Below are 17,103 nucleotides of genomic sequence, written 5' to 3'. Positions count from 1 at the left end.
TATAGCAATGATGATCTATGTAAGCTATAAGCATAGATCTATATATGAACTATGAGAAGTTTGGAAAAGGTTTTTTGTGCGTGCCTGCTCTTCTTTTCTTTTTTTTAAAAAAAGTTTTGTTTTATAACTACACACTCTGACAAACACATAACATACAACATATAAATATATCCTCTTTTTAACAAGTGTTTCTTCGTGGTCTGCTTTCCACTGTAACTCCCCCCCCATGCCTTTCATATTGTTTCATTTTCTTCATTGTCCCTTTTTTGATTGATTACAATGTATTTTCTAATCCTAATAGCCTTAATTTTATACATTTCTTTTTTTGGGGGGGGGTTAAAAACAAAACTTTATTAAACATATAAAAGTAAAATACTATACTATGCATATACAAGATACATATATATTAATACAAACGACAATACATAAAAAGTGACTTTGGTCACACGTCCATTATCTTATTAATGGTGCATATTTGTTAATTATTATCATACAAAATTTTTCATTTACTCTCATTTCTGCGAGTTATCCAATCATACCACCTATTTCACGCTATATAACATTTGAGTCTACCTTCCAAAATCCAAAAAATCTATAATTGCGTGGAAATGCACAAACTAACATTTGAAATGAAGGACAAGGTAGACTCAATTTTATACATTTCTATATATTTGTTTCAGATGCCTGAAAAACCCATTAATGCTTAACTTTTTCCCCCTTAAAACAATTAGCATATATGTTTTCTGAGGTTTTCGCGGTTGTTTGTATGTAGGTCTTTGGTTATTCGAGTTTTCTCCCGCGTAAAATTTGAGGTATATATATGTTTTTCTTTCTTTTTCATAGGTTTTATGTGTCTTTCTCTTTAGCCAGGTTCTACCTACGTAAACCAAGATGTTATGCAGCCCTCGTTTAGTGAAATCACAATTCACTAGTTTCTGGGCTTTTTTTTTTCTCTTTCTGGCAGCCAGCAGACCCTTTGCTGCCCATTGCCCATTCGGCCCATTATAAGGCTGAAATAGATCTATCTTAATCTCCCAATGGGCAGCAAAGGGTCTGCTGGCTGCCAGAAAGAGAGAAAAAAACAAACAAACCCAGAAACTAGTGAATTGTGATTTCACTGAACTAGGGTTGCATAACATCTTGGTTTATGTAGGTAGAACCTGGCTAAAGAGAAAGACACATAAAACCTACGAAAAAGAAAGAAAAACAAATATTGTACCTTTACAGGGAGGATACATGAGATGAGGGTGTGGCTAACTGATGCGGCCTTATAAGACCGAAATAGATCTATCTTAGTCTCCCAATGGGCAGCAAAGGGTCTGCTGGCTGCCAGAAAGAGAAGAAAAAAAAAGCCCAGAAACTAGTGAATTGTGATTTCACTGAACTAGGGCTGCATAACATCTTGGTTTACGTAGGTAGAACCTGGCTAAAGAGAAAGACATATATATATATATATATACATACATACATACATACATACATACATACATACGTAAAAAGTTAAAATCTCAGTTGTTTTCCCGCGTCATTAAAAGTCTGTTAGTTGAAATGCTAAAAATCCTGGCTAAAATCCCAGTTTAAGATCCTCCAACATCCCAACAAAACACTTTGTAAGGTCTTTTGAAACTCTGGCTAAAATCCTAACCAACACTTTAAAAGTTGTTTTTTTTTGGCAACGTTTCGACAAGCTCTCTAAAATGTCATCATCGGGCCCCTACTTTCAGTTTAGAAGCTGTGGGTATGCTGCAAGATCGGAGTTGTTACTTTTCTATTTTTTTTTTTAATTTGATTTATATGCCGCCCTTCTCCGGAGACTCAGGGCGGCTTACAATGCGTTAAGCAATAGCCTTCATACTATTGTATATTTATACAAAGTCAGCTTATTGCCCCCACAAACTGGGTCCTCATGTTCTATGTCCTATGTTCGCTGCTGCTGACGTATGCTGGTTAGCCTGCAACTCTGTGTCCTGATTGGAGGGCAGCAGTTTTTTCTCCTGCTTCATTATCCTAGCTGCAGCCTGACTGCGTGTTAAAGGCCCAGCTTTCTCTGGTTCCCTATTACTAACTGTCAACTGCAAAGAAGGAAAGATTCTGGTAGGCATCACAACACCGCTGATTGCTTGTTGAGATCTCAGCCTATCTTCTGGCTCGGTTCTCTCTCTCTCCCTATTGCTAGCTATCATCTGCAAAGAGGGAAGGACTCTGGCAGGCATTACACCACCACTGGTTGCCTGTTGGAATCTCTGCCTATCCTCTGATGTTAAAACTCAAGTTTCCCTCAGTGCAGGTCTCCAAATACTTGATAACCTAGAAGCGTCATCTCGTCTATTCATATTCTGCAGCCTCTTTTCAATTTCGATAGCCTCTCTAATTATTTTCTTATTAAGATGTTCCTCTTTCACCACTGTTCTAGTATTGTTGAAGTCGATATGTCCCGTGGCCTTCATGTGTTGTACCAAGGAAGAAGTTCGCTCTTCTTTTTTCACTGCGTTTTGTTCTTCTAAACGCACACCTTTGTCTATTCGTCTGTCCAATGTAAGATGACTGACATGGCACTTCGTATACCCCTTGATTTTCCAGTTCAATTTTTTCCTTGGGGTTTCTTAACATCATCGATATTTTTCTATCTGTGCAGAACACTGTTTTTATTTTGTGTTTCTGTAATATCTTACTAATTTTATCGGTGGTCCCTTTTATATAGGGCAGGATGGCTTTTCCCATATTCGGGTCTTCTTCTTGGGTTTGGCTCTGTCCTAATGTCCCTTGCCGGATTAGGATTAGGACATACACACACCCACGAAAACTTGAGAAGGCGCGCGCACACACACACACACATATATATTACATACATATTTTACATTTTATATTCTCCTCTAATTGTGTTGTTCTTTATTTCTGCTCTCAAACCATTCATACCATTTATTCCAAATTGTATAGCAATCTGTCTCTTCTTTTTCTTTTTCTTTTTATTGAAAAAGTTTTTCAAATACAAATTCCCCCCCCTTTTTTTCCCCCCTCCCTAACCCCCTTCCCCCTCCCCTCCCCCCATGGCTTCTCCAAGATGAAATCCAGATTAATATCACATTATATAATACTTTACCACCCTTATACACCACCCCCTATGTGCTATACATTTCTTCCTAACATTATTATTATATCCCCTGTATACTAACAGCATTCGGCTAAAAACTATATAATAGATCCTAATTTGGCATTTATTCTACTCATAATCTACCCATTTCCTCCACCTGGATACTTATATTTCTTTTAAATATATTAATATCTAAACATAACATCACTTTTCCTAAACTAAGCAATCGGTAACCTAACCTATCCCCTTGTACCATATCAATTTTATATCACCCACTTTCCTACAGGTCTACCATACATAATATATTTAATATCTTTATTCTTCTGCCCATATCACTAAAAGATATTTCCATATATAAACAAAACCCTCAGATGACTTTAAATTTGTATTCCATATAGTATCTTTTGTAATGTCTTTCAACTAGATTGTTAATTCCATCGACCATGTTAGGGTAACATCAAGTCCTGCTTCCAACAGTGTATTCAGTATCTTCAATTACCATCTGCCCTCATCATTAATAAGTATTTCTGTATATATAAAAAAAAACCCGAGTGACTTTATATTTATATTCCATATGGTATCTTCTGTAATGTCTTTTGTCTAGATTATTAATTCCAACAACCACGTTAGGGTAACAGCCAGATCATCTGCATGCCCCAATTCCATAGTTCTCTTGCCTTATAGCTCAACATATACGTAATCCATTTTTCAGAGAGTCCAAAATAGAAAGTTCCAGTCCGCTCAATCACAGGCCATCTTCCACATCCCAAAAACACCAGCACTGCAGAGATCTGTTATTCTTCTCAAAATAGTATAAGTCTGTAATTTGCCTCAGTTATATTTTCATATATCAGCCTTCTATAAATCCCGCTTATTATATTTAATTGTCTCTTAAATAACTGGCATTAATCTGTTGGCTAAAAAAAAATTGTTTAGTTTAAATTTTTTTAGTTTTGTAGAACCTGCTTCTTCTTTTCTTAACTTGTTGTGGTTTTAGATCTCCACCCTGGTTGCCTTTCTAGGACTTGTATATCAGCTGATTGAATTACATGCTGGTCTTTAACTTGATAAGACATCAAATCGAGATCCAAAGCCGCCTCTTTTATATTTATAGGTGATCCAGCTATAGCCTCTGAAGGAGAATCCAAAAGCGGCTCATCCAAAAAGCCCTCTATAACTTGTTGTTTTTCCATTACCTCCATCTCCATCTGCTTAACCTGAGTTTCAATCTCTTGTTCATTTTGCTTTTCTTTATCCCCCTCCTGTATTCCTGACACTGATGACATACGTGGAGATGTTGGGCCCATTTTAAAAACCTTGTAATAAAATTCTTCCGCTTTTTCAACAGTGTTTAATTGATATCTTTCTCCTTGATATCTGAATATTATACCAACTGGAGCATCCCACCTAAATGGGATGTTTTGTTTCTTTAGCTCAGTCACCAAAAATCCAAAGTCCTTTCTATCTTTTAACATCTTGGACAGCAGCTCTTTATATATCCAGATCTTCATTCCATTCACTTCTAGAGTGGAGTTAAAAGACTTTTGCACAATATCATTTCTTATTCCTTTATCAGTAAAATAAATCACCACATCTCTAGGCAATTGTCTTTGCTTTGCCACCCAAGAATTTACTCTGTAGACCTTATCAATACCTCTTCAAAACTAACCTTTAAAATCACAGCCAGAACTTCAGCAGACATCTTTCTCAAGTCCTCTCTATTATTTTCCTGTACTCCCCTCATTCTGATCGCAAATTCCATGGATCTGAATTGCATCATTGTAACTTCATTTTCAATCCTTTGCTTTATATTATCTACATTGTAAGTCTTATGATCAGCTTCCTTCATTTTAGACTCTACTTCTGAGCTATTTTCTTGAATCATTGTCAAATCATTTTCAATTCTTTGTATTTTATTATCCAGATTATAAATCTTATAATCAGCTTCCTTCATTTTAGACTCTATTTCTAAATTGATATCTTTATCCATCTTTAGAATTACTTCTGAAAAGCTTTTCAAAGCTGTTACAATATAGCACTTCAGGTTATCATACTTTTGTTGAACCAACTCTTTAATTTCCTGTCTAAATTTTTCAAGATTCTGGTTCATAATCTCATCATGTCTTGCCAACTCCTCCACAACAAATTCCTTTAAATCTTTAAAACCATTCTTCTGCATCTGCGAGCTCAAAAATTGCTCTTGTGATTTATAAATGGGGGAGCCCCCCCCACATCTTGGTTGTCTGGCTTTGTCAGTTTTAACGCCATCCTGCCACGCAAACAGACTCTTTTTAAAGAAAAAGTCTTATCTCCACACAATATCAATATCAAGTCTCTAAGAAGGAAGAAGCATGAAACAGAAATTTTTCTCTTCTCTTCTAGCCAGCACTATTGCTAGAAATACTTTGTAGCATATTAAACCATTCAAACAGAAAGACTTTCGCTTTCAGCTTTCTTCTCAAGCCTCAGCCAGCCGCCATTTTAAACTTTTTTTCTTTTCCCCTTTCACTCTTTCTTCATTCTTAAAATCAATCATAGAGTTGTTACAAATACTTGCAATTTAGAGTCCCAAATCCGGATTTCATCCTGCTTATTTAAGCAATCTGTTAGTTTTCGCTGATTAGGTTGGGCACATCGTCTAGCTCTGCAAAGCGCAGAGTTCCCCCGAAGCCCGGAGCAGCGGCGAGCTGGATAGGGAGCCTGCTTCCTCCCCAAGAGTAAAAAAAAACTCTGGGGACTTCGCAGAGGGCTCTACCTGTACTCGCCAGCTCTCCTCACATTTCCTTAAAGAAACAGAGTTTTTCGAGCCGCCTCTCAGCTGTAAAGGCGGCTCTTTACGGGCGGCAGGACTGGCGGTCCCAAAAGACCGTCTAGCGACGACGGAAGCCAAACCGGAAGCCCCTCTTCTTTTTCTTTAATTTCTTTTGTTAACTTGTCCATCTCAGCACATTCTAAAACTTTTTTTCTTGAATAATTTTTTTTTTTTAGTTTTTAAGACAAACAAACATTTAATACATCAATCCTCCCTTCCCTGTGACATCTCGGTGTTATCTTCTGGGTTTCTTCTCCATCTTCCGGGTTTCTACTCCATCTTCCATAACTTCCTGCTATCTTCATCTTCATCCAAACCATTCTAACATTTCATTGCTAAAACAATATTGTAATCATCATTTGTACATAGTTATAATATCGGTCATTTATATCTCTTTTCCAACCAACTATAAAAATGATTCCATGTTTTAAAATATTCTGATTCTTCCTTATCCTTAATCATCAAAGTTAATCTATTGATTTCTGCACAATCTAAATTTTTTTTAATTACTTCTTCCAAAGGTATTTTCTCTGATTTCCAATTTTGAGCATACACAATTCTTGCAGCTGTTATTACATGTATGATCAAATATACATTTTCCTTACTAATTTTTTCTGGAAAGATAAAAAGGCATGCCATCCCAGTTGTAAATCATGCCCTTCCAGTGTTAGCAACTTTGTATTTCTTAGTTCAATCCATTCCTTCAACCATGTCAATGCTGCTGCTTGATAATATAATTCCCAATTTGGTAAACCAAATCCCCCTCGTAGTCTTGTGTCTTGCAATATTCTTAAACTTATTCTTACTTTTTTCCTTTGCCATATAAATTTCCTCATGATCTTATTAAGATATTGAAAGTAAGTCTTTTCAATTTTTATCGGCACAGTTTGGAATAAAAATAATAGACTTGGTAATATCTTTATCTTTATCAATGCAATCCGACCCATAAGTGATAGTTGAAAGCTCTTCCATTTTTCCAAGTCTTCTTCAATTTGTTCTTTAACTTGTAGTAGTTTTCTTCTTTTATTGTTGCACATTTTGAAGTTAAGTATACTCCCAAATATTTCACTTTTTTCACCACTTGTATATCTAAATTTTCTTTTAAATCTCTATTTTGTTTTTCTGTTGTATTCTTCACCAAAATTTTTGTTTTGTCTTTGTTTATTTTCAAACCAGATACTTTTCCATATTCTTCTATCTGTTCTAGTAATTTAGGGCCAGTTATTTGCGGTTCCTCTATAATGAAAACCAAATCAAACGCTTGTAGTTTGTACTCCTCTTTTTTGACTTTCATCCCTTTTTATCTCATCACTCCGTCTAATGTTCCTGTTTAAAACTTCTAGAGTCAAAATAAACAGCAATGGTTATAGAGGGCATCCTTGCCTGGTACCTTTCATTATATTTCCTGCCATTTCTCAGTTCATCATTATCTTGGCAAATTGTCTGTCATATATTGTTTTTATGATATTTATAAATCTCTCCTCAAAATCCATTCTCTGTAATTGCTTTATCATAAGCTGCCAGTTCACATTATCAAAGGCTTTCTGTGCATCCAGGAACAACAACGCCATTTGTTTTTCTCGGTGAGTCTCATAATATTCCAAGGTATTCAAAATCATCCTCATATGATCTCAATTTTGCCTTTTTGGTAAGAATCCATTTTGATCACTGTGGATATATTCATTTAACGGTTTTTTCAACCTATTTGCCGTTATTGAAGCAAAAATCTTATAATCTACATTTAATAATGAAATCGGTCTATAATTTTTAATCAATTGTAAATCTGTATCTTCTTTAGGTATGAGTGTCACATATGCCTCTTTCCATGAATCTGGCTTTTTAGCCTCTAATAATAGTTCATTAAATAAATCCAACATTACATTAATCACTTCTTCCAATGTTTTATACAACTCAGCTGGTAAACCATCTGGTCCAGGCGCTTTTCCACTCTTTTGTCTTTTTATTGCTTCGGTTAATTCCATCACTGTTATTCTTTCATCTAACATTCCTTTAAATTGTTCTGATATTTTAATTAAATCTGATTTTTCCAGGTAGTTTTGCATCTCCTCCTTGGGGATCTTCTCTTGAGAATAAAATTTTTCATAATATTCTTGGATTACTTTCTTTTTTTCTTCAGTTCTATATTGTAATTTCCCTTCTTCATCTTGTAAATATTTTATAACTTTTTTCTCCTTCTCTTTTCTTAGTTTATACGCTAGCCATCTTCCTGGTTTGTTTGCATTTTCAAAAAAAATCTGTTTCGATGCTCTCAATTGATTTGCTAATGATTCTTGTTCATTTAAGGTTATTTCATGCTTCTTCAATTCCATCAATTTCTTAGTTTTTTTTATTTTGAACATCTTTCTGGAACTCTTTTTCCAGGTTTTTATACTCTTCTTCCAATCTTATTTGTTTCTGCCATTTCTTTTTGTTCTTTTTCCCCAAGTATGTTATTGCCAGTCCTCTAATGTATGCTTTCATTGTATCCCATACATTTTGAAGTGATGTATCCTCCTTTTTATTTAATTTTTAAAAAAATTCCAATTCCTATTCCACAAATTTCTGAAATCCTTTTTCATTTAATATTGTTGTATTCAAAGTCCATCTTGTCTTTTTCTTTTGTCCTTTCCATACTATTGTCATCGGACTATGGTCTGCCCAAATATTTTAACCAATATTCACTTCTTGCACCTCTTCTATAAGTCCAGTTGACATCCATACCATATCTATCCTTGACCATGATAGGTGTCTATTTGAATAAATATTGACTCTTCTTCACATGTTTTTGTCTCCAAATATCTTGGATACTTAATTCTTCTTCTATCATTGTAAAAAAGGATTTTGGTAATGTTCTAGTTTTTTTATTTATCTTCACAGTTTTATAATCCAAATCTGGGCCTGTAACGGCATTAAAATCACCCATTATACATACATTTCCATAGTTCAATGCTATAATTTTCCTGTGCAATCGACGATAAAATTCTTCCTGCTTTTCATTTAGTGCGTACAATGCTATCAAAAGTATTTGTTTAAAGTTCATTTTTATTTCCACCATCAAAAACCTGCCTTCCTCATCTTCAAAAATTGATTTAGGTTCTAATTTAAAGAAAAATATATAATGCCACACCTCTTTTACTTGTTGTATCAGTGATGTAAATAAAACTCCTAGTTTTGGATATTGTAGTAGTTTTATGTGTTGTTTTCTAATACGAACTTCTTGTAAACATATAATGTCCATCTTCAGAGTATTTAATTTAGTCACTAATCTGTTTCTTTTTATCGCCACATTTAGTCCATTTACATTTAAAGATATTGCTTTTATTTCTTCTTCCATCTTTACTTATTACTAGGTTTTAATTTCATTGCCCTAGTCTCTCTTTGTTCAATTGGGTCTTTGGCTCTCGCCCCTTCTCTCCAAGCCCTCTCCTCTTTAGCTTTTTCCTCTTTATCCTTTTCTTCCTCTTTCTCTTTTGCAACACCTACAGTTCCCAAATCTTCTTCCATTGGTCCACAAAATTGTTGATAAAATAACTTCGTTTTCTCAATTGAATCAAGTCTGTGTCTTTGTTCTTGCCATGTCACCATGATCCCTTCAAATATTAACCATCTAAAACTCACTCCTTTGGATATTAAAAATCTCATTAAGAATTGATATTCTCTCCTCAAATCTCTAACACTTCTGGGTATTTGTTGTAGAACTACAAGTTCTTTATCCTTGTGTTTCAATGCTGTAATCCTTATTGCTTGAAGTATCTCTGTTTTCATCACTCTCTTTGTGAATCTTACATGTACTTCCCTTGGTCATTTATTCCTTATTGCATATCTAGTATATATTCTAAAGGCTTCATCAATCTCATTTAAAATCTTTTCCTTGGGTTGTTCCAAGGCTTCAGCCAAAATCTCTGCAATTATTTCTGGTAGATTTTCTCCTTTTTCTTCTTCTATATTTTGGAATTTTAAGTAAAATTCATAACGTTCCATTTCCAGCAGAATAATTGTTCTTTCTTGGGATTTGTCTACGGAAACCAAATTTTCAACTTTTTTCTCTGTCATTTCCACTTTTTCTTCTACTTTCTGAATTCTCTCCTTGTTCTTCCCCATTATTTCTTTCATTTCTTGTAGTTCCTGTTTGATATCATCATAGAGTGATTGCATAAATTTACGTAACACCATCATCTCAGAAGTTTTCTGCATTTCTGCCGCTGAGGGACTTGGTGCTGGCTGTGTAAATTTCTTCATTTCCACTTCTCCAAAAACTTAATGTAAATAATTGATAATCCACTTATGGTTTAATTATAATCCAAATGTCTAATTCAATAATTGAATTAGTAGGCTTAAAATTAAAAAGAGAAGAAAAAAAAGTAAAAAATCTCAAATCATCCCTTCCCTTCAAAAATATAAAGAAAAATAAAAAAGAGGAGAAAAAAAAAGATTGTAATCCAACTGTTTCAAAAGAAAAAAAATAGAATTTTAAAATCAAAATCAAAAACAAGAGTCCATAAAATGATCAGTTTAATAAAGACTAAAAAGAAAATAAAAGTTTAAAAAGGCAAAAGTTTCTTCTATTCTTCAAGTCTCAATCCACAGGAAAGTAATACTTTAAAAAAAAAAACCAATTCTATTGAATTCCATAAAAAAATCTCCAACCAAAAAAGAGACAAAAGTAAAAAATAAAAAGACAAACCTAAGGACTTCCTTTCTTTGGTATATGTTCTCATAAATATTCCTAGTAGAAATGTTTCTGGTTTATATGTATGAAATATATATAAAATGTTTTATAGGTGGCATCTCCCACCTGCCAGATTGGCAAAGATGTTTCCAAATACCTTCCCTCTATGTTGGAAATGTAAACATGAAAAAGGAACTTATTATCACATGTGGTGGTCCTGCCCAAAGGCAAAACAATTTTGGCAAACAATTAAAACACAAATAGAAGAAATTATAAATCAACAAATAGAAATGAGGCCAGAAACTTTCTTACTGGGAATAATTACCGGGTCATATGAAAAAGAAATAAGATACTTAATTATTCATATAATTACAGCAGTACGAATAGTTTTCGCCCAAAACTGGAAAAACAATGACATACCATCAGAAGACAAGGTGATTAGAAAAATTATGGAGTGTGCGGAAATGGATAAACTCACAAAGATACAAGAAAAAGATGAAACAGAATACTACTTAGTCTGGGGGAAATGGTATAAATGGTAGCAGGATAAAGGGGGGAAAAGGGGGGGGGGACAAAAGAAAACTAAACAATGGTTAAATTAGGTGGAGGAATATGGAAATAAATGGGAAGAAATAAATTATGGAAAGGAAACTAGGTACCTTTTTATGTTAAATGTAAATAAAATATTTAGATTAAGAGAATATATATATATATATATATATGTATGTATGTATGTATGTATGTATGTATGAATGTATGTATGTATGTATGTATGTATGTATGTATGTATGTAGGTCTTTGGTTATTCGAGTCTTCTCCCACGTAAAATTGGAAGTGTCTTGGTGACGTTTCGACGAAGTCTCATTCGTCATCTTCAGGCTGGTGTTCTCGGCTTCGTGCTTCCAGGAGCAATGTGAGATCGCAGCTGTCTCTTCCTTTTAACTGCTAGTGGGGGTATGAGCTGATTGGGTGGGAACTTGGCTGTGTTCTGATTGGGTGGAGGTGTGTTCTGATTGGTTAGGGGCTTGGCTGTGCTCTGATTGGATGGGGGGTTGGTTGTGCTCTGATTGGCTGGGGGTGTGTTCTGTTTGGGTGGGGGTTTGGTTGTGCTCATCTTAGTCTGAGTTGCAGGGGGATTTGAGCTGGTGAGCTGCGTTGTTGTTGTTTGGCTTCGTGTTTGTGGCTGTGCGAGCTCTTCATGGTGGGTGTCAGTCTGCTTCATGTATGGATTGGAGGGGTTTAAAGTGGCTAATGATGCAGCTGCGGTCTGGCTTCTGGTCCTTGGTCGTGGCTCATTATCAGTGTGGGTTTGAGTGTCCTTTCTGCGTGGATGTGTGGTGGTGACATCCTGTATGGCTCTCGTGAGTGTGGGTCTGGTGTCATTCGTCGTGTTAGGGACTCGTTTGTCAATAAGGGCGGGTTTCCAAATGGCTGGTAGGCGGGAGGTATCGTCTCGTTTGTTCATGCTGTGTGGGCGTTTTTCTATCTCGATGGCTTCTCTGATTATTCTGTTGTTAAAGTGTTCAGTTTTGGCGATAGTTCTGGTCTTTTTAAAGTCAATATCATGTCCTGTGGCTTTAAGGTGTTGGACCAGGGAAGAAGTTGGTTCCTCTTTTCTGACTGAGTTCTTGTGTTCTTCTATGCGTGCACTTATTCGTCTGTTGGTTTGTCCGATATATGTGGTGGGGCAGGCGGTGCATGGGATTTCATATACTCCTTGATTTTCTAACTCAATTTTGTCTTTGGGGTTCCTTAGGATGGTGGATATTTTTCGGTTTGTGCAGAATGCTGTCTTGATGTTATGTTTGTGGAGGATTTTGCTTATTCTGTCTGTGGTGCCTTTTATGTATGGGAGGAGGGCTTTGCCGTTTTCTTGTTCTCTGTGGGAGAAGACCCAAATAACCAAAGACCTACATACAAACACCTGCGAAAACCTGAGAAAACACACACACACACACACACACACACACACATATATATGATATACTAGAAATATATGTATAAAAGATAGATTAAGATAAAAAAAAGAAAATGTATAAACTGATTACTGATGCGAAGATGTTGAAAAGAACATATAAATATCTGTTTTTGTTTGTTTGTTTGTTTGAAAAATTACCAAGGGAAGTACATGTAAGATTCACAAAGAGAGTGATGAAAACAGAGATACTTCAAGCAAAAAGGATTACAGCATTGAAACACAAGGATAAAGAACTTGTGGTTCTACAACAAATTATTTTTGGTTATTAGTTTTGATTTGTTTTTATTGATCTTAAGTCCCGATACTTCTCCAAATTCTTCTAATTTCTTAATTAATTTTGGTCCTGATTCTAGCGGTTCTTCTACTATGAACACCATGTCATCGGCAAAGGCCTGAACCTTGTATTCTTCATTCTTTATTCTTAGACCTTTTATTTCTTGATCCTGTCTAACATTTTTCAGGAGCATCTCCAACGTTAATATATACAAAAGTGGAGAGAGTGGGCATCCCTGTCTTACCCCTTTTGTTATATATTATCCTCATGTTGTTTTTGATTTGTCGTCCAGGAAGGAATCCATTTTGATCTGGGTGTATATAGTTATTCAAATTTTTTTTAATTCTTTCAGTTATAATTGCTGCAAATATCTTGCAGTCTGTGTTTAATAAGGAAATTGGTCTGTAATTCTATATTAAATGCTGGTCTGTATCATTTTAGGAATAATGGTTATTATCGCCTCCATCCAAGTTTTCAGGATTTTTGCATTTTCCAGAGCATCATTGTAGAATTCTAATATTACTTCTCCCAATATTTCCTGTGAATTTTTATATAATTCCACTGGTATCCCATCCGAACCAGGTATTTTGTTATTTTTTTTGTTTTTTCAGTGCCAATTCTATTTCCAGTTTAGTTATTGGTCTATTTAGAATCTCTTTTTGTTCTTCTGTGATTTTATTCATTTTTGATCCTTCTATATATTGTTTAATTTTTTCTTCCTCTATTTCTTCCTGGTGATATAAATTTGAAAAAAAATGTTTGAATAATTTTCTTTTTAATTTCTCTTCTGAACTGCATAACCCTATTTTCACCTTTGAGTTGGTATATCATTCTTTTATCTTTTTATTTTTTCAGTTTGTACGCCAGCCATCTACCAGTTTTGTTCACGAATTCAAAATAATTTTGTTTGGCCATTTTTATTCTCTGGGCTACTTCTTTTTGAGTTATCAGATTTATTTTATGTTTAATTATGTTCCTTTCCTCTGTTACTTTTTGTTTTGGAGGTCTTCCTGTAATTTGTATTCTGCTTTCTTTAGTTCATCATATAGGGTTTTTTGCTGTTGTCTCCTTTCCTTATTTTTTTCTCCCTATATATGCAATCTTCAATTCTCGTATATATGCCTTTGCCGTGTCCCAAATGTTTTGTAAGGAGGTGTCTTATTTTTTGTTTATTGTAAACAATAAGTCCAATTCATTTTCTAACATTTGTTTGTACTCTTTATCTCTACATATATTTTGGTTCACTGTCCATCTCCTAAATCTTTTTTGTTCCTTCCATTTAATAATTATTGGGTTGTGATCCGCCGATTCATTTACCCCTATGTCTATTGTTTCTAAGCCAATCTGAATATCTGCAGTCATCCAGCCATATCTATTCTGGACCAAGATTGGTGTGGGCAAGAATAGAATGTGTATTGGTTTTTGTCTCCATGTATATCTCTCCTTACGTCTCTCAATTTTAATTCTGATATCATATTTAAAAATTCTTTTTGTAGTGTTTCTTTTTTTTTATTTTTCTTGTTGCATCTACTATGGCATTATAATCTCCAATTGGACAAACATTTTCATATTCCAGATCCATTACTTTGCTGTGTATTTTTTTTAAAGAATTCGTGTTGGTTTTTATTAGGGGCATATATTACTATTAATAATGATTTTTTTCCCCTTCCATTTCTAATTCCACCATTACAATTCTACCCTCTTCGCATAGATTAACTTTGATTTTATCTTTTCTTTTACATATACTGCTACTCCTCTTTTCTTTTTTTGTACCAATGATGTGTATAGTTTTCCTATTTTTGGATTCTCTAATAGTTTTTGATATTCTTTTTTGATGTGTACCTCTTGAAGACCTATCACATCTACTTCCAATTTTCATAATTTTATAAATGTTTGTGTTCTTTTCTTTGGTACATTTAATTCGTTTATGTTTACTGAAAAAAGTTTAACTGCCACTTCCATTGCCTACTGTTGTTGTTTTTTAGTGTTTGTCTCCATCCGCATTCTTGCTTTTGCCCCTTCTCTTTCCTCTCGTTCTTTTTCCTGGGTTTTTCTTATTTCTCTTTCTCGCTCTATTTCTTCTATTTGTTCTTCTTCCTGGCTTTTGCTCTCTGATTCCTCTTTGCTTTCTTGTTCTTCTTTCTGTATAAAATGTAGATTATAAAATTCTCTTGCCTTCTCTAATGTATCTACTTTATATTTTTTATCTTGCCATGTAATTAAAATTCTATCTGGTGTCAGCCATTTAAACATTACTTTGTACCTAATCAGTTGTGTTGTTAAAAATTAGTATTGTTGGCATTGATTTCTAATCCTTCATGGTATTTGTTTTAAAATTATAATTTCTTTACCTTTCTAAGTCAAGGTTTCTTCTTGTGATTTCTTATATATTTCATCTCTGGTTGTTCGCTTTGTAAATCTAATATGTATTTCCCTCCCAATCGATGTCTTATGTAATTAGTATTTACCCGGTAAATTTCATCAATCTGTCCTCTTATTTCTGTCTTATCCCTCTGTATTATTTCTGACACTATTACCGCCATCTTTTCTCTCAGATCTTCATCTTTCTCTTCAACTATGTTTTGGAAACGCAGGAAATACAAAGCTTTTTCCCATTCCAACATTGCTATTGAGTCTGATAGTTCCTTATTTAATTGTTGAGATTTCTACTCCAATGTGTCCATTTTTGTTTCTACTTGATCTATGTTTGTTTCCATGTTTTTGATTCTTTGCTCATTTTCTGTTATTATTTGTTGAATGTTCCCAATTTTATCATTCATATTCTTAATGTCCTCTTTTACTTCTCCAATTTCATTTTTAATTTCTGTATGAAGCATTTTCATTTCTTCATGATTGTCTGCAATTTTCTGTTTTTAGTAAGGTTTCTTGAATCATCTGGAACATATTTTGCATGATATTTACTGTCATTTCTGGTTTTTCCTTTCCTTTTCCTATCATATTATGTATTGTTCTCTGCTGTAGGGATGATGCCATTGTTGGTGTAGGGTTTATAGTTGGTTTTTTTCCTGTTTTGGCTATGGTTGTTGTCGTTGACATTTTTAAAGCTCTTGTAAAGTTTTTTTACACTATCATATAATTATTTTCCCTTAATTCTTAATCATTTTTTTTGGGGGGGGGGGATACACGTATTTCTGTAAGTTTTTCTTATACGAAACAATTTTAAATACACACATCTTTGCTTGAATTTGAAATTAAATTTCAATTTAATTTAAATTTATCCAGTATACAATATAATCGGGTTTTACTTTGCAGTATATCTAATCTAATGTAGGGAAGCATTAATCACCGCCAGAATCCACCCACCTATCACCTCCTGGGAAGCTTTCACAAGTCAGGAGGGACATGGTTCTAAAACACAGGTGCTTGCACGCACTCCATAGGATCCTGTCCACTTCCTCAGGAGCAACAGGGTCAAACAGTTCCCAGATAACAGGGCAAGAACCTGCCTCAGGGGTTTATTATCTGCTTTCCCTGCTATTTTTTAAATGTACTGATCATGTAGTGCTTTGTCTTCCCATGTCTCCATTCTGATCTTCATTTGGTCTTTCTTGTAGGCCAGTTTGGTTTCTTCAGTAGTCAGTAATCTTTCCTGGTATACTAACTTTAGTGCATCTTCTTCATTGTCCTTCAGATGTTCTTCCAGTGTCCTTTTTTCCTTCTTCAGCCATTTGATGTACTTGCAACATTCCACACCAACCTGTTTTCCTTGGAAGGTAGAGTCTGTCAATGTCATTGCAAGGAAGAAGGGCATGATTCATTGTCATTATTTTTCTGGTCTTCCTATCCATTGATTTTAATTCTGCTTGAGTTGAGTCCAATATTCTAATGTATCTAATGACTGGAATTGCTCAGGTGTTGATTGCCTTGATTGTATTTACTCCATTGAGTTTGGACTTTAAGATCATCTTCACTCTCTTGATGTATTCACCTCTAGTCTTCTTCTTGACTTCACTTTGCTTGATATTGTCAGCTTGAAGGATACCCAGGTATTTGTAGTAAACTTCTTCATCCAGACTCTTGATGTTATTTTCATAGAGTATCTTGATTCCTTCAGTTTTCTTTTTCCCTGTTTGATGGTGAGCGTGGCACATTTGTCCAATCCAAATTCCATTGCACTATTTTAGCTGTATATATGAACAGCAATTATTCTATTTCAGATGGTGTCATTTTACTGACCTCGGAAGGATGGAAGGCTAAGTCCACCTTGAGCTGGTGAGGATTGAACTGCTGGCAGTTTGCAGAGTTAGCCTGCAATACT

The 17,103-nt window shown here is 34.6% G+C and overlaps 1 protein-coding gene across 1 annotated transcript in view; it reads right to left on the bottom strand.

Moving 5' to 3' along the window:
- The window catches only part of ACAD11 (acyl-CoA dehydrogenase family member 11), a 55,992-nt gene that overhangs the window by 37,319 nt on the left and 1,570 nt on the right, over positions 1-17,103 (bottom strand). The window lies entirely within an intron of this gene.

The sequence above is a fragment of the Pantherophis guttatus genome, chromosome 4, assembly GCF_059756535.1.
Source record: "Pantherophis guttatus breed Tessera chromosome 4, ASM5975653v1, whole genome shotgun sequence".
Lineage (NCBI taxonomy): Eukaryota > Metazoa > Chordata > Lepidosauria > Squamata > Colubridae > Pantherophis > Pantherophis guttatus.
The sequence above is the reverse complement of the archived record's forward strand: the minus strand, read 5'-3'. Positions and strand labels throughout refer to the sequence as shown.